Genomic DNA, 23,403 nt, shown 5'->3' on the forward strand with positions numbered 1-23,403 from the left:
ACCATGTGCCTTTAACCCCTGCTGCCTTACTCCTCTGTCAACTTCTTCTGTCTCCCTAAAGCGACCCCAAATCTTCGTGGAGCAGAGGTTCGAAACCTTTTGACTGGATAACTCCTGAAGTTTCTTCTCAGTCTAATGCCCATTCATCCTGATTCTGGAGACATAAACCGTGGTAATCCTCCGAATGAGCTCCTTCAGACTGGATGTTGGCAAACGTTGCTCTTCTTAAATGGCCTGACTCAAAGTCACTTTTCACATACCTTTAAAGAATAGATTTTTCAAATTACTTTGCTCCACTCAACATAGGGGTGAATTCCAGGAATTGTGCAGGTGTAAATATTCTGATGCTACGAGATCAAATGTGCTGTTTACGTTAAAACTGAGGTGCCCAAGTCAGGACTGCTTTATATTTCTTTCATAATTAAGTTATTAAGTATTCTATAACTCACACATTTGCTTATGCATTCACTGGCCAACTGTCTCTAATCCAGCTAGGCGCAAGCATTAGGTGTTAGAATTTTCACCTCTCACATTAGCTAGATGTCTGTCTGGGTATTGGCTCACTCAGAGCAGAGAGTTCATCAAGGAAAGGGGGAGACTTTTGATGTCTTTGTTAGCTGTTCACAAAGGGAAAAAGCTCCACCGGCTGAATTTCTTAACTCCTAACTCACATCAGACATCCCCAAATTGCATGATCTTAGTGTTGCTAAGGTGGGGTGGGGAAACAGCCTCCTTCTTACAGTGTGGTTGGGGGTATAAATTGGTATAAAATTATTGGAGGGCAATTTGGCACTAGCTATTAAAAACGAAGTGCTCATACCCTTTGACCCGATAATAAGCCACCTTCTGGGAATTCATCATAGAGAACTACTCCTACAACTGCTCAAAGATGTAAGTGTAAAATGATGTTTGCAAGAATCTGTGTTACGGGGAAAACTGGAAAGGCCCCAAATGTGCACTAACAGGCAATTGGTTAAGAAAAGTTTGGTTCGGCCATGGAATATAATACCATGGAGCCGTTAAAAAGAAGATTAAAAGGAAGATCATTTTTTACAGACTGGCATGGAAATATGTGTAAGACATGTTGCTAGGTGGAAAATAGCACACTTCGAAGTTGAGAATATAATCCCATTTTTGTAAAATAATAAATAAATTTTAATATATGCCTTGAAAAAAATGTTAACTGGTTTTCTCAGCTGTGTGGGATTATGAAAGATTTTCACTTTCTGTGCTATATATTATAATGTTTCAAGTTATTTATGGATATATACTATATACACGCTGTTACTTTTGTAATCAGAAAAAAAATAGATGATGCTGTGACTTGGCCCCTCGAGAGCCCTGTTAAGAAAGTGTAGAAGCCTACTCCAAATCCGTCAGCTTAAGTAGAAAACAAAGCTTAGCCAATGTGGAGCAGTGATGCCACTTAACCAAAAGGAGGACCACGCATGGAAATTCTTCTGGCCTTTAGAGTCCGTAAGCCGTTGTAATAGTTAGCCCACAATGGAGTATTCTTTCCACTAGGAGCTAAGGAGAATAAACTTAAACGGCAGCCAGTTTTTGAACCACTGCTCTAGTTGAGAGGACAGCTGAGGACCAGAGACACAAACCAAGGGGTCTCATCGTCAACAGTGACTTGCCAGGGGAGCAGGGTATCCATAAAAGATGAATAGGAGTTTGTGTTTAATTTTCACACTCTTTTCAAGGTAAGATTTGGTGCAATTTACAGGGGCAGATCCCCATTTGGTGGGGTGGGAGCGGGGGGGATTCTATAGCTTATGCAATTAAGGGGACTCAACCAAAAGAATGCAAAATTACAAATACAAAATGAGGTATAGGGCTTTGGAAGGGGTCCCTGAGAAAGAGGGCCCTTAAGCCATCCTTTGCTAGTTTCTCAGCAATCTGGTCTGCACTGACTTAGCATTCTTAAGCCAAGATAACATGGAGGGTAACATGCACGCTTCCTTTTAAGAATTATCCTGCCAGAGGAGCATTTCCATCTTATACCTGGTGAAAGCTAGAGGCAGCACCCTGAGCCCTGGGAGATTGTACGATCTATGTTTTGGGGGATACTTGAGTTTCTGTGGCTGGAGAAGCTCTATTTGTTGACTATGGCAGATGCCCAGTTCTTGATGCTCATAAAACTATGGCAGTCAGAGATGGAAAGATGTATTAGGTCATCAATCTAGCTTCGGGTCCAAGGCAGGATGGTTCCCTATTGTAGTTGTTCCAAGCCTTCGTCCCGGCAGTTTGGAAATATCTCGGGGGCCAAACTCTTCGAAGGCTGTTCCTCTCCTCTGGTTCCTGGGCAGATGTTGAGGTGTTTAGATGGGGGAAAAAAGAGCATTTTAGAGCCACACAGCTACTTAATTATATCCACTCACCTAGATTCCTATCAATGTTTTCCACATGAAGAAAACAATTTAGTGTAAAGAAACTCTTGTATCTCTGGCATAAAGCTGCCATCAGGGAACAAATCACTGATTTTTTCCGGTTCCTTGTATTTCAGCTTTGGTGGTGAGGGAGTTTCTTTTTTTGCTTTAGGAGAAAAGCAAACTTGCTTGAGTTCTCCATAGCCAGCGTTATCAAGAATGAGTACTATTTAAATGCTGCTTTTGTTCATGGGAACAAAGTAGCTTTCTAAACACTTATTTTGAGTCTGTTTACCTCTGTCTTTGGTGAACTTTATGTGTTCTCAATTTTTATTTTAGGCTTCTAGGGGGCTACAAAAATGGGGATTCTGAAAGCTAAGTTTTGATTTTCCCATGTTTTCTTACAAGTCCAAATAGATAACGACTCTAATCTCCCCCAAAATTTTGATGGCTACCTTTTTAAAAAAAATTTGTATTATTGAAGTATAGTTGATTCACAATGTTGTGTTAATTTCTGCTGTACAGCAAAGTGATTCAGTTATTATATACATTCTTTTTTTCGTATTCTTTTCCAATATAGTTCCCTGTGCCATATAGTAAGATCTTGTTGTTTAGCTATATATAATAATTTGCATCTGCTAATCCCAAACTCCCGGTCCATCCCTCTCCATTGGTGGCTACTTTTTTTGGGCTGCGTTGGATCTTCATTGCTGTCCGCAGGCTTTCTCTAGTTGCGGTGAGCAGGGGCTATTCGTTGTGGTGCGCGGGCTTCTCATTGCGGTGGCTTCCCTTGTTGCAGAGCACAGGCTCTAGGCGTGTGGGCTTCAGTAGTTGCAGCACACGGGCTCAGTAGTTGTGGCGCATGGGCTTAGTTGCTCCACGGCATGTGGGATCTTCCCAGACCAGGGCTCGTATCTGTGTCCCCTGCATTGGCAGGTGGATTCTTAGCCACTGCGACACCAGGGAAGTCCAGGTGGCTACTTCTTTGTACAGGAGGAGTACTGTTCTAGACTAAGAGAGTAGGCTTGAGCATTGACCAATGAATGTATGATATATGTCCTCAGTAAAATCTTTTATTCCCTCTGCTTCACATACGTGTGTGTGTGTGCCTGCGTGTATGTGTGTGTGTGCAGTCTGCTTGCTTGTTCTTTATGTGCTTGATGGTTTATGTGGGTTTTTTGACTTGAAAATACTCCAATTCTCTTTTTTGGTAAGTAATGCTACTAGCAAGTATAAAATACTCAGAATAATGTAATATTTGGATATTTGCATTTGAAAGTTCATCTCCTTTTTAAATCAAGACAAGTGGGCATTCGATTATTGATGCTAGTGACATCAGTATTAGAACTTTTAGCAACAAACAACGCTCAGCAACGTTTTTTTCTTAGAATTCCTAAAGATGGGTTCCCAGTTAATCAGCTATCAAGAAACTATCTGTTAATGCTATCTGAGTTAAACTTAGCCGAGTTTAATTAAATTTTAAAAGTTGACTGGGAATTCATCCAAAATGTGCTCATCAAAAAACAAAGGTACTTGAAAATAGAGGTAAGAGATAGGATTATGAGGGACAGAATTAATTTTAAACCTCTTGAACTGGAAAAATGGTTAGAGACAGAAATGCTAAAGATAAAAAGATTTTCTTTTTACTTTAAAAATAGTTCAATACAGTATGTCTGTCCTTAGGATTTTCTGAGGCCTGCTCCTTTCGAAATGTGCTTGTCCACACTCACAAATTACTAAGGGTAATGGAAAATGAAAATTGCTGAAAGGTACAAAATTACCAAAGGTACAATATTATTGAAAATCACTATATTTTCCCAACCCAAAAATTCCGAGAGATTTTTTTATTCACAGAGATCTGTGAATGTACTTAAACGTAATCTCATAAACAAGTTAAAATATTTCAGTTGTGCATTAAACAAATTCTCTTTAGGAAAAATAATGAAATTACATGAATTTAGCACTGTCTGGAAAAATATGGACTATGTAATGAAAAGTTAATCCTGCTGGCAACCTCATTAATGTGGGCTACACACAGCTCCTTACGGGCAAATAAATTGTAAGCTCTTAGATAGATGGCTATCTGTCCTGAATGGAATGTTTTAGACATGGTTGGCTCAGTAATTGTGGAACAAGTTGTGGAACACGATTGAATTCAGGTAGATCTCAGATTGTTCGCTGTTTGATTGATATATATGTTTTTTTTTTTTAAATTTTCTTTGTTAGTTATGCTTGATTTAAATAGTAACTAATGAAATGATAGCAGTTGTTTGTATTTACAACCCTATCTGTGGTCTGAAAATTAACATGGCTTTATTGGATAAGAACTTGGTTTAGAAAGAAAAGAAATTAATTTGTTCAAAGAATTTAAAAAATTCAGTGGTAGAACAGATCTAGCTTCTCAAATGACATTGTCTGGACTCTCTCTCTCTCCTTCTCTTTTTCTGTCTCCACATCCCAACTTTACCACTTTCTGTGCTGTTTTCCTTCTTTGGCAAATAAATATGCTGGCAAAGATGGAACCACATAGCCACTCCTGGTAGAAGCAGAGTGTTTCGTTTACAATAGAAGCTGACCTCCCATTGTCCTGGCATGGGTCACATGCCCATCCCTGAACCATGTATAATGCTGCAGTGTGTACATTAGTTTCCTATGGCTGCCGTAACAAATTACCACAAACTGGGTGGCTTAAAATAAGAGGAATTTACTTCCTCTTTTCTGGAGGTCAGTAATCCAAAATCAAGATGTCAGCAGGGCTATTCTCCCTCCAGAGATTCTAGGGGAGATTCTGTTTCTTATCTCTTCCAGCTTCTGGTAGCTCCAGACAATCCTCGGCTTGTGGCCGCTTCACTCAGATCTCTGCCTCTGTGGTCATATTGCCTCCGTCTCTTATCTGTGTGTCTCCTTTGTGTATTTGTGTTTAATCTCCCTCTGCCTTGATCTCATACGGACACACGGACACACGTGATTGTATGCATGGCACCCTGGGATAATCCAGGATGATCTCATCTTAAGATCCTTAATTTAATTTCACCTGCAAAGATCCTTTTTTGAAATAAGATCATATTCACAAGTTCCAGGGATTAGAGTACAGACATATCTTTTGCGGGGGACACCATTCAACCCACTACAGCTAGTAAATGTTTAACAATCTCCTTGACAAAAAAGGGGGAGCCCTCATATATAATATTTGCGTAACCTCCGTGGTTTAAATACTGCCACCATGTCCAATTTCAAGTTATCAACAGGAAGTCACTGAACTTGTGGTTGGGATAAGATGTACAGTAGCGGACCATTATATAGTACTTCCACCATCCAGACCCAATAGATGTCAGTCAGTAGCCTCAAGAGCACAGATGAGAGTATAATGTATTCAAATAACTAGAAAGTGATGAGTTTTGAGTGCCTATTAACTTTGTTTTAAATATAATTTATTTAATTATAAACATATATACTTAAAATTTTAATGGTGATGACGTTTAACAACTGACTCACAAGGTTCCTGAAAATTTACTGGTTGGTTCAGATGAGCTGGTATGAGCCAGCTCCAACACCACTGGGTAGAATTTGTTAATTGATCAGGTTGGAGTCATACAGCCTAAGGCATAGGATCAGCAACATGCCAACCACACGGACTGAAAATGAGGTGGGTGGGTCCTTAAGAGAAAATCGGGGTGTTATTAGTTCGGAAAGGGAAAGGAATATGGAAAAGACAAAAACAACAAAGCCACTTCCGTATTATCATTCAAACAGGTATTAATGATTTCAGGCTAAGGAAAAAAATGTTCGGCAAAGTTCAAAACATTTACTGGTACAACTGTTGTGGCTACACGTGGTTCTGCAAATCAGTCTCTCTACCTAGGAGAAAAATCACTCTTTCCACATTCTCATTTTACTTAGTTCATACAATCTGTTTTTAAGCTAGACATATTTATCCCAAGGTGAGCAACTTCAGAAAAATACATAAACCAATGGTCGTTTTTAGAGTATCATTAAAAAAAGATTAACAGCTGTATTGAGACATAATTTGCACACCATGCAATTTACCCATTTAAAGTGCAAAATCCAGTGGTTTCGGTACATTCACAGAGTTGTTCAGCCTTCACCACAATTAGTTTTAGAACATTTTCATCACCCGCCAAAAGAAACACTGACCCACTCAACTGTCATCTTCCAATGTCTCCACCCTGACCTATAGCCCTTGGTGACCAATAGTCTACTTTTTGTCTTTATAGATATACCTAGCCTAGGAACTTCTTATAAATGGAATCATACAATAGGTGTTCCCTTGTGGCTGGCTTCTTTCACTTAGCATAATGTTTTAAGGTTCATCCATGTTGTAGCATGTGTCAATATTTCATTCCTTTTTATTGTCAAATAGTGATCCATTGTAGGGATATACCACATGTTGTTTATCCACTCATTAGTTGGTGGCCAGGCGGCCATTTGAACTGTTTCTCCTTTTCAGCTATTATGAATAATGATGCCATGACATTTGTGGACAAGCTTTTATATGGACATAATTTTCAGTTCTCTTAACCCAGTGGTCTTTTAAGTTAAAATTTTTAACGAGGTTTCTTATTTTCCACATGCTCGTTCTCCTTCCCTACCGTTTAGGAATGGAAATAGAAATGCCACATACAGAATTCCAGTTCTGTTAAATTTGGGGTCACTACCCCAACCCCTTAAGAATCCTGGGACTGGCTCAGCCCAAAGAAGGAGTCTGCTCACCAACTCCAGTGCAGGGGAGGGCTCTGTTTGTCAGGAGAACATAGGAGCTGACTTGGGGCCCACAGATCACTGAGCAGGTGTGATTGAATTTCTTGTCACACCAAGGCCTGGCCTTGCCCACACCAGGCTCATAATAACTAGTACTTCACAGTGCTGTTCAGGCACTCTCCATATGCAAAGTATAAAGAGTAATAAAAATTAAACCTTACTCTCTGGCCTGGAAATCAGAGTCACGGGGTTTGGGAAACTTGCAGAAAAGAGAGGGGGAATTTTTAGCTTCTCTGATAAAGACCAGTAGAGAGCTTCATTTTCTCCCTTGCGTGATGGGAAGTGATCTTCCAAGTGTCGTGCAGACCTGGGATGAAAAAAAAAAAAAAAAAAAAGCTCTATATTAATTTATACAGCAACTTTCTTCCAAGAAATTCGGAGGGTCTCAAACAGTCTTTCACTCATTCCCCTGAGGGAGTTTGCATAAATGTGCGTAAGAAATTACTTTTTTTAAAATGTACACTCTCCAGTTAGCCAGTACCAGGCAGAAATAGAACTAGAAAAGTAGACCTCCTGACCAAACATTCCGCTATAATATTTTCAGTGAGCTTTATAAATCAATGCATAGCCTTAAAAACAGGATCTCTCCATAATATCCCCGGGACTCTGCTCACTGATGACTGATGTTCCTTTCACCAGGGGCAAAATTTTCCCTTCCAGATGAGAGTCAACCGACATGGCATGCACCATGACCCTCAAGAATCTCATTCATTTACAGTGGAGTGCTCAGGCCCACCTTGAAACAGGCAGTCCAGATTTCCCTCTCGCAACTCAGCACTCCTAACCCAGCCCAACTGAAAACCTCTCCAGAATCTCGGGACTGGCTCAGCCCAAAGGAGAAAGAATCCTGCTCCCCTGCTGTGGGCAGAAAACTGGGGTCTAGCCAGTTCCTCTCACTTTGTCACTTGCTGTGTCTCCATGTTGCTTATACAGTGGGCTGTACTGCCCCTCAGAGTCCTACTGGTCATACTGGGGAACATACTCAGTTCCAGTTTCCCAAAGCCCAACTCGGTGCCCAGGTGGATGGCTCTGGGAGAGCTTCCAGCATCAGGCACATGCAGGGCCCAACCCAGCTCTCCATCCCAAACCAAACACTTAATTCCTCGTGTTGGGCCTTTTCTCAACATATTCTTTTTTTTTTATTTTAATTTTTATTGGCATATAGTTGACTTACAATGTTGTATTAGTTTCAGGTGCACAGCAAAGAGAATCAGTTATACATATACATATATCCACTCTTTTTTTTTTTTTAAGATTCTTTTCCCATACAGGCCACTACATAGTATCGAGTAGAGTTCCCTGTGCTGTACATATATATATACATATATCTATTTTATATATAGTAGTGTGTATATGTCCATCCCAATTTATCCCTCCCCTTTTTTCAGCATATTCTTTTTTTTTTTTTTTAAGAAGATGTTGGGGATTGGAGTTTATTAATTAGTTTATTTATTTTTGCTGTGTTGGGTCTTCGTTTCTGTGCGAGGGCTTTCTCTAGTTGTGGCAAGTGGGGGCCACTCTTCATCACGGTGCGCGGGCCTCTCACTATCGCAGCCTCTCTTGTTGTGGAGCACAGGCTCCAGACGCACAGGCTCAGTAGTTGTGGCTCACGGGCCTAGTTGCTCCGTGGCATGTGGGATCCTCCCAGACCAGGGCTCGAACCCGTGTCCCCTGCATTAGCAGGCAGATTCTCAACCACTGCGCCACGAGGGAAGCCCCAGCATATTCTTATTGTGACGTTATTACCCATCCCTGAAAACAAAAGTTTCTTTTTTTTTTTTTGGTTAGGGTTACACTAGCTCATGTAGAATCTCACACCTGGGGAATATCTGTGCCTTTCTTCCAACCCCCAAAAAGCCTCTGGGCTCTACAAATTTCTTCCCAGGGATTCTGGGAGAATGGGAAATCGTAATCCATTTAGCAAAAGAAAGTTCATACACGTGTCCCATACTGCATCCAGCCTCAGACATATTTTGTTTCATACTCTTAGCCTTATTTAAACTTTATTTAACCTTAAACTTTATTCAAACTTCATGTTAGGACTGGCTCCATAGTTTGCGGGGTCCAGTGAAATGTGAAAATACAGGCCCCTTGTTCAAAGTTTAAGAATTTCACATTAAACCAAGCACCGAGTCCCTTCCTAGTACCAGGTCCTGTGTGACTGCACAGGTTGCATGTCTGTGAAGCCACCAGCCCTGCTGCCAAGAGTTAAAAAGCAAAAGACTCCTAACCTCTCTTGAAAACTAGAAAAATTTGGTAACTCTATGTTTGCATCCCTAAATGGAGCATAGAATTGGCTGGTGCCAAGTTGCCGCTTGTATTAGTTCACTAGGGCTACCATAACGAAGTACCATAGACTGAGTGACTTAAGTGACAGAAATTTATCTTCTCACAGTTCTGGAGGCTAGACGGCTCAGATCAAGGTGTCAGCAGGGCTGCTTTTTCTAAGGCCTCGGTCTCGAGCTTGCCTTCTCACTGATGGCCACCTTCTCCCTGTGTCTTCACAGGCTCTTCCTCTGTACCTGCCTGTGTCCTAATCTCCTCTTCTTATAAGGACAACAGTCACATTGGATGGGAGCCCACCCCACTGACCACCTGTTACCTGAATAACATCTTTAAAGGTTGACTCTCCAAATAGAGTACACTCTGCGGTACTAGGGGTTGGGGCTTCATCGTATGAATTTTGGAGGGGACACAACACAATTCAGCCCAGTACACAGCTGTTCACTTCAGAGCGGGCACAGTGCTCCAAGTCACAGCACTAGCCCGGTCCTCAGCAGCTGCCATGCACCACGTTGCATGGGCTGTTCTTTTTCCTCCTGCTTCCCCTCTCAGAGAGATGGACCTGGCTCCTCCGGGGTAGCGTAGGGCATGGTGACACTGTCTACCATGGGACAATGGCTGCACACTCTCTCTACCTCGGCAAAACTAAGATTGCTACTCGGGCTTCCCTGGTGGCGCAGCGGTTGAGAGTCCGCCTGCCGATGCAGGGGACACGGGTTCGTGCCCCGGTCCGGGAAGATCCCACATGCCGTAGAGCGGCTGGGCCCGTGAGCCATGGCCGCTGAGCCTGCGCGTCCGGAGCCTGTGCTCTGCAGCGGGAGAGGCCACAGCAGTGAGAGGCCCGCGTACCACAAAAAAAAAAAAAAAAAGATTGCTACTCAAGTGATCCTTCGCAGCGCTATATTCAGTTTCTTGAAAACGAAAACGAAAATGTACCCATTCTATAGCTATAAGACTTCAAGTGCAGAGCAGAAATTGCCGTGGGGTATAACTGGCTACTCAGACTCGATCTGCAGGTTTTAAGAGAGGGAACTCTCAGCGATCCTACTTAAAATCACCTGACCATCTAAGGGATGGCCCCAAATTTCAATGGAAACCCAACTATACAGCTCCTTGGAGGCAGCATACTCCCAAATTGGTATTTGTACCTATTTGCAGAAATGTTAGCCAGATTATAGCTGAAAATTCTGCTAATTCTGGGGAGGTTTTTGGTCTTGTGCCTGGAACTATTGAAACATACATTCACACCTACCACATGTAACACTTAGCAGCATAATTTCCAGCACAACACTTTCCTACTTTATTTTTAAAAGAAATAGAGCAGAGACTAAAGATCTGCGCTCACCCTGCTGCTTTTTGCAAGAGGCTCCACAAAAGGTGGAGGGGATGGCTTTTGTGTGAAAAGAGAATTATTTTGCATTTTTAAAAGGAAAGGAGCCACAAAAATCTTTGCTCAGAACCAGGCAACGTATGATGCCGAAACATGTAACATTTGCACCTGTGTGTCAACAGAAAAAAGTCATGTCAAATGTGCAAGGCTTTGGGAAAAGAGTAATGATTATCTCATAAATCCCAGTATTGGAGCTTGGAAAAGACCTTCAAAACATCTTACTGTATCCCCGTTTGTGTTAAGACTAGGAAAAGGAGGTTCTTAAATTTTTAAAGACTCTCTCCAGACCAGCGCTCCACCTAAAACGCAGGTCTTTTCTCCCAGCCAGGGCAGTTCCCACCCTACCAGGCTACTTCCAAACAGGCATTGTCCTGTCGGCCTAAACTGCATACCACAATCACAAAACCCTCTCTCTTTATACCAGCGTCTCTATTTAGACTGCAGAGTTGAGAAAGCAAAGGCTATTTCAACTTCAACTCCCTTAGCAAACAGAAGAAAAGGCATCTGACCCGCCGACTTTTCCAGCTGGTCCCTGGGTCTGGCCGCCCGGTCTCCGCCGTAGCGTGCGGGCGCCGGCTGCCGGTGTGCCACCAGGGGGCGCAGCATCCTTTGTCCTGACACCGGCGTTGAAGGCAAGCTCTGCAGCCCGGCTAGGCCTCCAGGAAAATCTGCCTTGCCCTCCTTTCACGGTTTCTTTCTGGAACCCGCCCACTCCCCAGCTCCCTTCATTCACTTTAAAACCGTTTTCTCCTTCTTGCCTGACGCTCAGTCTCCCTCCGTCCCATCTCATATCTGTGCGTGTCACCGGGCTCGGGGCATGTTTGTAGACAGGCTTTTCAGAGACACCAGACCCCCTCCCCAGCAGCTCTTCCTCTGCAAAGCTTAGGAGACCATGGCCACAGCTTATCATTTGCTCTCACTTGGAGGCCCCTCAATTGAGGATATTTCTAAAGATTCTTCCAGAATGAAGGGGTCTCAATGACACGACTAGCTCCCTGGAAAAACGATCACATCCGTCCTTTAATACCCCTCCCTTCCACTCAAAAAATAACAACAAACAAATGAAATGACTGGTTCTGGGAAGCTCATGCCCACCGGTATTCACCCTCACCGCCGCTCTGGCCCCTAAACAGTCTCAGATCACCCTTGGGAGGTAGACATCTACCCAAAAGGACCGGCTTAAGCATCCTTTCAGCCACACCTCTTACACCCCACTGTGCAACCCAGGCAAGGTAACAAGGTAACTCCTTCTGCCCTCACTAGCTTGGCTGTATCTGTTCTCCAGCCGAAAGAAATCCACTCAGATTCCAAAGACTCAGTGTTGCCATCTTTCAGGGATAAATGAACAGCCCTTTCTTCTCTAAGACATACTTCTAGCGCTGCCCCACAGGCACAACTCACAAAATGCCAACCCTCAAATCCCCCAAACACACCCTTTTTGCAAAGAACCCTAAAAATCCACTGTTCTGAACGAATAGGGCACAGGGTCCTATACAGGCCTTTGAAAGGCAGCTGCTCTATTTACGTGGAGAGATTTCAAGTTTACGGGGTCCTTTCCCTGCCCCTCATTCTAGCTTCAGAACAACCCGCAGAGACAGGCAGGGAAATCTCAAGCCTAAGAGGTCTGCACCAGTCCTAGAGCTAGTAGAGGGTGTGGGCAGCACTTGGGTGACAGAACTTAGGTGACAGGGGCCTCAGAAGAGCTGCTTGTCTAGTTGACATCACAGATGAGCATCAGGTTATCTGCCCTGAGAGAGCCTATGGTCTGGGCTCCTGAAAAACTGTAGCATTAGTGGGAGCCTGGATGGGGCAGGAGGAGAGGAAAGGAAGGGGTGATATTAACTCTAACCTGACCCTTCTTTTTAATCTCTGGCTTCCTTCACTTCCGTTTTCTCCCCACTCACCTTAGCTAATGCAGAAGAATGGAAGTGCTGAGCCTGGAGACAGGTAGCCCCAGCTAGTCAGCCTGATGTGAGCCCGACCTCTCGTCATTCATAAAGTAATGATAAGGTCTATCAGATATGGAGAAAGTCACTAAAGGGCAAAAAAGGTCAGTGGTATTCTGGGCAGGGGGGAAGGGCAGAGTAGGAGACTTTCACTTTCATTTTATGCCCCTTTGTATTATTGGAAGTATTTTGATGTATGCATATCATTACTTTCGTAATTTTATTTTTAAATTTTTATTGGGGCTAATGATACTCTTTAGAATTGCTGTCATGATGACTTATGTAAAGTGTCTGGTATGGCATGTAGTCTGGTATGGAGTTGATGCTTCCCGAACAGTAGTTTATTATTAGCGATAATAAATTAACTGAATTAATTTGCTCAAAACTGAGCAAATGGACTTCAAATCGAGAAACTCGGAGTCTGATGCAGACTCTGCTCTCAGCTCACTGTATGCCCTTGAGTAAGTCAAATCCTCCTCTGAGCCTTGGTTTCCACATCTGTAAAATTACGAGATACAGGCCAGTTGATTTGGAAAACTGTGGGAAGGACAGAGCAGAGCTCACCCCCAAAAGTGACTGAGGCACCTTCTAAAATTCAGCCACAGGCTTTGCAAGGAGGTCTCTCAAGCTTGAGTTCATCAGGCAGAAACCCTTCCTAAAAGCTGTCAACTAGGGTAGGCGGAAAGGGCCAGAGACAGTGGAACAAGTTCTAAAATAATACAGGAATTAAATTAGGAAGCAAAAATGTGTGAACACTGTGAGGTCATTAGCTTGGGGCAGGGCAGGGGGAGGTGGGAAAAGACAGTTTAGGCTGTTCCTTGGGTGTAGTTGGCCTCATGATTATTTCCTGACAAAAGAGATGCCCTTGGTTGGCAGAGGGGATGAAATTCAAGGCCAGAGCCCCCTGGCCCGGCCAGAGCCAGCCCCAGTCCAATCTCCTAGGCTGAGAGTTCTGTGCGGGGCACAGGGCTGGCCTTGGTGAGACTAGACCCTCTCCTTAGCACAAGCAGAAGCAGAGCCGCCCAGTAGAACTGGATGGAGGAACCTCTTAAGTTTCTCCCAGCATTAACTGAATCACCACAACAGAAGTGGAGAGACTGGGTCATGGAGGGTGCAGATGCTCAGACACTAAAACTTCAGCAGCTGGGTTGGGGAGAACTGTTCTGGGGCAGCCCAGCTCCTGAGAATCCAATAGAGGCATGTTCCTGGAACACACACTGATTCATTTCCCACCCTGCTCAGAATCAGAGATTTTTCCTTATAGTCTCCTTCGCCAGTGCTGGGCCTTTGAGGATGGGAGGCAGGTGGTCTGGTGGGTAGGAAGGTTGAGACTCCTTTTGCCCTGTGGTCTTCTTCCTATTTAAAGCAGCACCGCCTGTCGTAGCAGCCTCTTGCCAATATTTGCAGGCAGGAAGATTTCCTGACATTGCAAGGGGGGTGTTCAGAGCAGATGGGAGGCCCTTTCTTAAGGCCATCAGGCAGAGCAGAAATTGGTTTCACCCGCTCCCCAGGAGGAATCTTCAGACCCCACTCTGGAGGTCAGAAGAAAACGTGTAATTTTTTTTTTTTTGTATCTCTGAATTATCTGGCCTCCCCTGTTACAATGACATCTCCCCCCAAAGCCCGTGTTGTCTCTGCCTGAAGGGAAAGTAGTGTTTTCAATTCTCGTGGGATCTGAAATAATGGTTCCAAAGTATGCCAACACCTGGAAGACCCTTCCCTTTTTTATGAGGCCTAGCGATCTAAGGGAGGGAGAAGAGGGAGGAGGAAGGAGGTGCCTGGTAGAGAGGCTTCGGCAGGTAGCAGCAACTCTGCCTGATTTCCAGAGAGCAAAACCAAATAAATAAAAACTGCTCCAATCATCATACTTTGATAAACCTATATTCTTCGAACTTCAGTGTTTTTAGAGAAACGCCTTCTGTTGTACGTTAGAAGTCACTTTCAAAGGCAGTTCTGAACGTCTGGCCACTTGTTAAAATGCTTTCTGTGCTTGCTTTTCCGCACGGTTCTTTTCTGTGCCCGTTTGTATCTCTAATAAGCAGCATTGTTTACTACCCTTGGGTCCGTGCCCCTGGGACTGAACTGAAATAGAACAGGAGCGCCGAGGTTGAGTGCTGGAAAATACTCCGGGTTTCCCAGGCCCCCGAGGGGTCCCCGGGGCAGCCGAGCGGGCCGCGCGGGGAGAGCCCACCGGTGCGTGTGCGCCCTGCGAAGCGCAAGTTTGCGAGAGTTGTTCCAGACGCCCTTAGTTCTGGGCAAGGATGCCGAGATGAGTGGCCACAGGAAGAAGGCACACGGGGACGGGAAATACCACTAAGGTCTGGGACTAGAGGTGTGACTTAAGGGCCGAACAGCCCAATATTGCCAGGATCGTAAAAAAGAGACTGCGGCGCGGGAAACGTTCTGCGCTGTCTTTTAGGCTCGAAGTCTCAACTCTCATCCCTGTGCAATAAATTCTCATGAATAAATTCTCGTTCTTCCGTGTAGCCCCTCAGCCTTCGCTGTCAAAACGAGTATCCTAAACAAGAAGAGGATTACCACCCCTCCTTTCCTGCAGTTGCCTAATATTTGTCCCCATTTCGTTTTCAGCCGAGTGCTTTGTGACAATGGGGGATGTAAGCGCGTGCGCCGAGAAATAAAGCGCCTCTGTACCCCTAGCTATAAAGAAAGTCTTTCCGTCCCCTCCGACCCCAAACGCGCCCCTCCATAGGGCCTCTCCCAAATTCCACCTCTCGCAAAACGGAGTGGAATTCGCTATCAAAAAGCAGAAACCCGCATCGGAGACACAACGCGGAGTGCCTTCAGCGTCTGGGGGAAATTTTTCCGGTTTAGCCCAGCCTGCGTCTCCACACCCACCCCAATTTAATGTCAGGGCAGGATCTGCTGGAGAGTTCGCCGGTAAGAATGTTATTAAACGCGCGAGCCAGACCCGGGCTGTGCGTTTCCCAAGTGAGACTTCCAGCCCCAGGGCCCCGGCCCGAACTGTCCTTCCCACAGGTTCCTGTGAAAGACAAGCTTCCCTGTCCCCAGTCTCCGAAATTTCCTCCAACAGACTGCAAAGATTGCTCAAATTGTCCTTCTTAGCTCCGCTCCCTCATCCAGTTAGGTTGTTTAAAAATACAGAGATTCTGTTTGCTCGCAAGAACACAGTGATTTCCCTCAAGCAACTCGTGCAAGAGCTTTAAGCAGCCTCTGGGTTGCAGCGAGTCCAAGCGTCGGAGGAGTTTTCCGAATTCCAAGATGTAGTAAGGTGAATTTTGGTACAGGGAAAAGTGCGGGGTGTTGGAGTGCAGGGTGGGAGTGGGCGCCGAGGAAGCCGCCTGGAGGCTTTTTGTCTTTTAAAGTTAGACTTGCACCGAGGTGCCAGCACAAACGGCACCGCTTCGTGGTTTCCGAATTTAGAGAATCGTGCTGAGTTTGGGCCCATCCCTGAAGTCAGGGGCCCCACTCAGCGTACTATGACCAGTTCCCCAAGAGCAAGCAGAAGCGCGGGCGCAGCTCGCTGGGCACTGCCAGGGACCTTGTCCGCTGCTCCCGGCTCTTCTACACTCTCCCTTCTCGTGCCAAGCCCAGAACCATCCTCATCGCTGCCAGGATTTTGCACGGGGTATAGGAGGGCTGAATGCCTAGGTTGCGGAATCTCCCAACAGGTAGTTTCACCCGGGAGCTGGCAAGGCTTAAATATCAAAGGCTGGGCCGCTCAGGCTGCGTTAAGCGGGAGCCCAGACGCAGTCGCACAGGGAGCCGGGGAAGGAAAGTCGCGTTCTGGGAGTCATCTTAAATAACCCTGTTTTCTCTCCAGTCTCCAGCTTCTTTCGAAATAGCGCGAGCTGGGCCGTTTGGAATGGCACTCGATGAGCCTAAATAAACCGCTTCAGGCTGTAAATTCACATCCGATTTGAATACTCCCCCCCCCCCCGCCAGTAGTTACTACAGAACCCAACTCGGCTTTAGACCCATAGGTATTTATTTGGGAATTGGGAGATTCCCCTTCGAAACGCCCTAGGCTCCAGAGCAAAAGAGGAAAAGGCCGTGTTGCACTTGGATGATATTATTGAATTATGCCTTTCCCTGGTGCGCAGTGAGGAAAAGCAGAATGCCAGGCGGTATGTGGAATGGGCGGCGGCGGCCTTGCGCTCCAGAGAGCGCACTACACTTCCTTCCCAGGGCGCAGGGAGAAGTTGGGTTGGGCCACTGCGTCCTGCCTCCAGCAAGGATGCGCAGGCCGGAACGTCGCAGAAGCCTGATCCTGGCTGCGTGGCCCCGTCCCCTTCAGGGACACTCTCCCAAATGTCCCCGCCAGAGGCCGTGGGCGCACGTGGTGCACGGAGACCCGGCGCGCGACTCGAAACTTGAGCGCGTCACCCCGAAAGATCACTGGCGCGCGCAAGGCCCTCGCCGGGTGGCAGAAAGTGGGCGACCGAGCCTTTGAGCCGGCGGATCTAATTCCCGCTTTGGCAGACAAGCCTTTCCCGCTGCTGCTCTGTGCTGTCGTGGGGTAGTGTTTTCCGCACCAACACTCACCGCGGAACCCCGGCTCTGCCTGCCCTGTCCCCTAGAGAAACGCCCTCAAACTCCCCAGGGTCACTGGCCCCTAGAAACCTCAGGGGCCGTGGGCGGACCTGATCCGGGAGACTTGGATCGTTAACCGCCTCAGGACCTGGCCTCCCAATGACACCCAGCCAGCTCGCCCACGCCTACCCTAGCTCAGCTTGCACGCCCTGCGCCTCCTCCGCTAACCGTGCTACCTAAACTTTCCAAAGTTTTCTAGCGCGTTGCCACCTCTAGTTCGCCTCGGCTGGCGCTGGCAAGGGGAGGAAAAGAACCCCCCCCGCCCCCGCCCCTTCCACCTCTCTTTCCCTCCTCTCCCTCCCACCTTCGGCCTCCCCTGTGAGTCCAAACCTTGCGAGTGGGAGCGCGCGGTGGTGGAGCCCCCGAAGGCACCGACTCTGCAGGGGACGGAGTTCGTTCCGCATCCTCCACTCTGCGCCTCGGCCGTTCCGCCCCCTCCTCCCCCACCTCGCTTGCGGCGCAGGGACCTGTGGGCTTGTAGTTTAGTTCTGTGCAAATTTAGGGGTTTTTTTTAAGTTTTTTTTTTTCTTTGAGATTACATCCTGCTGGAGCCTCAAGAGTCCGCCTGCCTTCCAGTTTCCCGGCGCTGGGCTAGGGAGACGCATCCTTCGCGCCGGGCGGGTTGTTTCCTGAGTGAGGCCAGGGGTCCCCAGGCCGCGATTTCTCCGCCTGGGCTTCGTCTCCCAAGGAGACCCTCCGTCCTGGTGTGGGGCAAATTCGTGCTGGAGCTCAGCCTCAAGGCAAGCCTCCTGTGCCTCCCCCCGGCCCTCGCCCCCAAGCCCCGCCAGAGCTGCGGATGCAGCCGGTGCGGGGGATATTTTTATACCTGTTTAGGAGACCAGAGTAGGGGGGAGACCCCGTTCTAACACCTTTCTGGGGGCTTCCTACACACGGAAAATTCGAGGTAGAGAGGTTCCCTCCCTCCAGGTCCTGCAGCAACGGGTGCCCCGCCGAGAGACACCCACAGAAAGGGCCCCAAGTTGGTTGGTTTGTGGCCTATTATGTTTTTATTTTGTCTAGGATTAGCGGAGTTGGAGATTTTTGCGGCCAGCCTTACTACCCCGGGGCTTTAACTTTCAAACCAAGTCAACGGGAACGTTCCGGGGAAACTGGATCTCTGGGTGCGCCGCACCGAGTGCGGGGAAGTGAAACGAAATCCGCTGCGCACCCGCGCGGGGTGGACTCCCCGGCCTGGGGTCGCCCGGTGTTTATGAATCCCACCGGCATAGGATGGGGATCGTACTTGACCCCGCCAGGGTCGGGGGCCAGCCCTCTGCCTTGATCCTTCCACGTGCCGGATGCGTTCCCCTCGTCGGTCGCTGACGACGCCTGCCCTGCGCGACGTCCGTAGGGGCTAATGGGTTCAGCCCGGCTGCGCCAGCGTCCCCGGCAACAGAATCAAGTTTGCCTGACGCTCAAGGTTAGGAGGATGTCTATTACCTCGTGTGCCCGCGGACGTGAAAAGTCTACCCAAAGCAAAGGTGGCTACAAATGCCTCCCTGGGAGAGCTGCCGAGACCTGCCCCCACCATGTCCTCCCTTTGACCTCCCTGAGCTTGGGAACACGTGCGCCACTCGCCCGGTGCTCCATCAGGCCGCGCCTCGCACAGGCCCCACTAGGGCTGGGCCGCCTGGGACCGAGGTCCCCCCTTCTCGCCCCATCGCCCCACCCCCCTCCACCACCCCCCGCCGGCCCCTGCATGCCCTGGTCCACGTTGCCACCAACGCTGTGTCGGAGAAAACCCAGCGGAGGGCAGCCTGGGAAGGCGGGAGGTATCCCCCGCCCGTTCAAATGGCCCCCCAGCAATAACAGAAAAACCACGAGGCGCCACCGTCTGCGAGATGCCTGTGGCGGCTTTTTAAAAGGCGTGGCGAGTGGGGTGAGGGGGGGAGGCGAGAGAAGAAAAATTAACGTAGAGGAGGAGGGCAGCGGCTAAAGTTGTGAGTGTAAGCAGCCCTGCTTCTTAACTCCTCACCCTGCCACCCCCAAGTCTGAGCAGCTGACGAAATCGTCAGTCTCTTAAGTCCCAAACTCCTCAAGGGCGGGATGAAGGAGAAGCACCTTAACCCCCCAGAGCCAGCGATACCCAGCCACACTTCGGAGGGCAGAAGCATCCACTGTGGTCTGTGTTTACTTTGAGTATAAAGGATCCATTCACAAAGGAGCCCCCCACTTCCCTTTGCCATCCCTACCCCACCTACCCTTCTAGAGTCCTAGGGTTGTATTTATTTTTAATCTCCAGCACCCTAGATTTCATTGGGAGTGTTTAAGGCAGGAGAGGAGAGGAGAAAGATAAGATTAAGAAAAGGGCTGGCTGTGCTTCGGGCGGGAGGATTAGAGAGAAATTGAAAACCCAGCAGAGATGAATTTGGGAGTGTTTTAAAATTTCATTTCCTACAGAAGCTGCTGTAGACCAAAAGCTAGTTAAATTACTAGGAGCACAGGAAGCAGGGAGTCTCTGTGGAAACAAAGAAGTGAAAGGCTTGCGGTACACCCCTTTCCCCTACCTCTCCTCAAATGAATAGAAAGCAACTCCGCACTCAGCGTAGTGACACTGGCACCTCGGCTCCCTGAGTGTGCAGGATGGTCATTTCCTTTCAGGAAGGCCAAGGAGGGGGTGGGGAGTGACCTAGGACAGGCTCCCAGAGCCGGTGGGCTGTGCTGTTTATCTTCTGGGATGGAGCCTGGGAAAAGCCCGGGTGTAGCTCTGAAGGAGCCGGCAGTGCCTTGGCAGAGTCAGGGGAGGGATGACCGAGCCATCCCTCTTCCTTCAAAGCCCCTCTTCTGATTATTTAAGGCTTCAAGTTTATATTTCGAATCTTGATGCTTAGGTTTAAGAAAAGTAGAACATCTACCAATGTGTTTGGAATTATTTATGTATGTTCCCCATTACTTTTGTTTGCAGGATTTTCTTCTCCTTTTTGTCTTTCCTCCTCCCCCCTGCAGTGTTGGCAAACCCCTAGGAAGGGGTTGAGCGGGGAGGGTGAAATTGACCAGTTCATTCCTGTTAATCAGGCACAAAAAAACAGCATAAACACTGACTCTCCATTCTTAATATGATCCTTTAGAAAAAAGTAAAAAGAAAACGGTCACTTAGGCAGGAACTGGTTAGGACTGAGAAATTACTAATACTGGTAAACTAGCTAATCCTGTTTCTTTAAGAAAAATCCGTAAAGCTCTTCCATCAGCCCAGTGTCTGGGAAAGAAGCAAACTAACTGCTTGGAACAAAAGAGACAAAGAGGCCAAACAACAAAACAAACAAACAACTCCCCCTGCCCCCTCCACCCCCACCCCCCCAGACAACAATAGACGAGACGCAGCAAGTGCAGTTATTGCCTCGCCTGGCTGCCGCTGTCCCACTGCCAAGTCTCCTGCATTTGGCTAGAGACTTTCTCTCTCACCCCACTCGCCCCCTGTCACTCCCCTCCCTCAGCCCTTTCTGTCTTTCTCTCTGTGTCCCTCTATGGGGTCTGGCTATGTGTGTGTGTGTGTTTTGTCCCTGTCTATCTCTGTGCTGCTTTTGCTTTCACTTGATGTTGCTGTGTCTCAGACCTTCATAGTCTCTCTCTCTCTCTCCCTCTCCCCGCCCCACTCCCCCGTTTAAAGGCTCTCAGCATATTAGCATACTCTGCCCTTTATATATTTACTTGCTGGGCCTTTTCTGTGGCATCTCCGAACGGCCACCACGGCACTTGTTTCTCTGGGTTGTCGCGGTGGCCTATTTTGTATTTTGTTGGTGGTGCTCTTTGCCAGGAGAACCCCAAGGTCCATTTGCACTTTGGTTTTTAACCGTTCCTCCTGTTCGGGTCTTTGCTCTTTTTCTATAAGGCTTCAGGCTCACTTGGTCCCCCCTGTCCCCGGCAGCCCTTTCTCCGCTTCGTGGCCGCTGCTCGGGGGCCTCTCATGCCTGCCTGCCTGCCTTTGCTTTCTCTCGCCGTCTTCAGCAGCCAGCATCATCCCCCCACCCTGTGCCCTCCACAATCCAGCCTCTTCCTTCCTCTTCCCTCCTCTCCACCAAACTTTAATACAATACTCTAAACATCGTTGCCGGGCGATTGTTTTTCTTTGTAAAGTGAATATAAACCCTTGGAAAGTAGGGAGTGGAGAAAGAAAGGGAAGGATCGATCAACAAAACCTGCAGACAGCAGAGGCTGAAGCATGGAACAGGCGTCCCTGCCAACAGCCCCATCCCTTTCACACTTTCTTTCCCTAATAAACCCTTTTGTGATAGCATCTCCTCCTGAAGCATCTGTGTCTGCTCCAGGGAGCCATGGGGTGGGGACTCGGGGAGAAACTGGTCACAGCTCTCCTCCCCTGGGCAGCAGGTGGCCATTGGGAAGGGAGGTGCAGCCTCATCACTGCATTCCCACCCCCAGCCTGTCTCCACTTCCTCTCAGGAAAAAACAAAACAAAACCAAAAAAACCAAAAACGTAGGGGCCCCTGGAAAGTGGGGCAAGGTCTTCAATGCCTCTTTAAGAGAAGTATGGAATGGCTGCTTGAAAAGAAGCTTCTCCAAGGATGGCTATTTCGAAAGCAAAGGGAGGATTTCAGCTATCAGCAGGTTGTGGGTTAAAGAGGGCTGAACTGTTTATCTAAAGGAGATCTGAGAATTCCCACAGTTGGTGGTACAGGGTGGCAAACAGTGGCATTCTCCTCCCCCCAACAATAAAAGAAAACAAACCATGCCCAGTAGGCAACAGAACCAGGACAAATGGTCTCCCTCAGCCTCAGCCCTTCCTCTTTTCCTCCTTTCTTCAATAACACACAGGCAAAGTCTGATGAAAACAACATTGGAGGCGACTCTGAAGAGAGGAAAACCAGTTAGCCTGAGAAGATTATAAAGAACAGAAAAATATAAAACAGAGGAAATTCACCCTCATTGTTTGGTGACAAGGGCAGTATTAAGAAACGCCGACGTGATAAAACACACATGCACGTGCATATATACAGGTGTATATGTATGTAGATTTAGTTCATGGAGACAAGAGGAAAAGGGAGGAATTTGGAAATCTGACAAACCTGGTTTGAACATAACCTGGCCACTCATTAGCTAGGCAAGGTAGGCACTCATTACTTACCTCACAGTGGTATTTCTAAAGATTCAGTGGAATTGCATGTATGAAAAAGCCAAGAGCCATGTCTGACAAGCAGTCTGTACTCAATAAATGAATCCTCCCTAACTCCTTTCCTCCCTCCCTCCCTTCCTTCCTTCTCACTCCCTGAGCTTTCTAAGGTGCAAGCAAAGGGGGAAATCATCCACATTGCCCCAATTTTCAGACCCTAATGGAAACCTGACTGCTCTCTGAGTCCCAGTATTGGAGCAGGGCAGACCACAGCATAACCCACTCATATTCTATGCCCAAATACCACCTGGGCTAATTTGTCCTTGGATGGCATTATTTGGCTCCGGTATTGCAGTCCCTCCCCTAGAGTTCTTTCTTTTCAATGGTTAACAGGGAGAGAACCCTTATCCAAAATCCAACCCATTTACATGTTTTTATTGGAGACCATGTGCCCACAGAGCCTCTGTTTGGGGGCACATACTAAAAATCACACCCTGGCCAAAAAACCTAAGAAGTGAGAAGCAGACAAGCATAGGTTCTAATGAACTGTGATCCTGACCCAGAACTTCTCACTTGGGAAAGCTGTTTTCTTGGTATTTTGACCTTGTCGAAATGACTGATTTTTTTCCCCTCCAGAGGACTCACTCTCTAGCTAAGCTGTTTCTCAGGCAGTGTCTTGGGAGAAAACTTCAGGGCATCTGGAAGAATTCACTGGCGGAGGCGCCTGTCCTGACCCTCCACCAGGGACGGTTGCTAGGTTGCCTTCTCTTCCTTTCTATTTCCCCAAAGCTGGACCAGGTTGTGACAGCAGCGGGCAAGCCTGTGAGCCATGCATGGCTGGGGCCCCAACTTCAGTTGGTGAGAGAGTGAACGTGTGAAAAATGTTCCCACCTTGGACTTCCTTTTTCCGCGCGTCTTATTGTCTGTTCTACAGTTACTCCATTTCCACGTTTCACTGGCTTCCTGTACATTTTCCTGTCTCATCTCAGCCTTCAC

The sequence above is a fragment of the Monodon monoceros genome, unplaced genomic scaffold, assembly GCF_005190385.1.
Source record: "Monodon monoceros isolate NGI ecotype Baffin Bay Population unplaced genomic scaffold, NGI_Narwhal_1 Super_Scaffold_5, whole genome shotgun sequence".
Taxonomy (NCBI): domain Eukaryota; kingdom Metazoa; phylum Chordata; class Mammalia; order Artiodactyla; family Monodontidae; genus Monodon; species Monodon monoceros.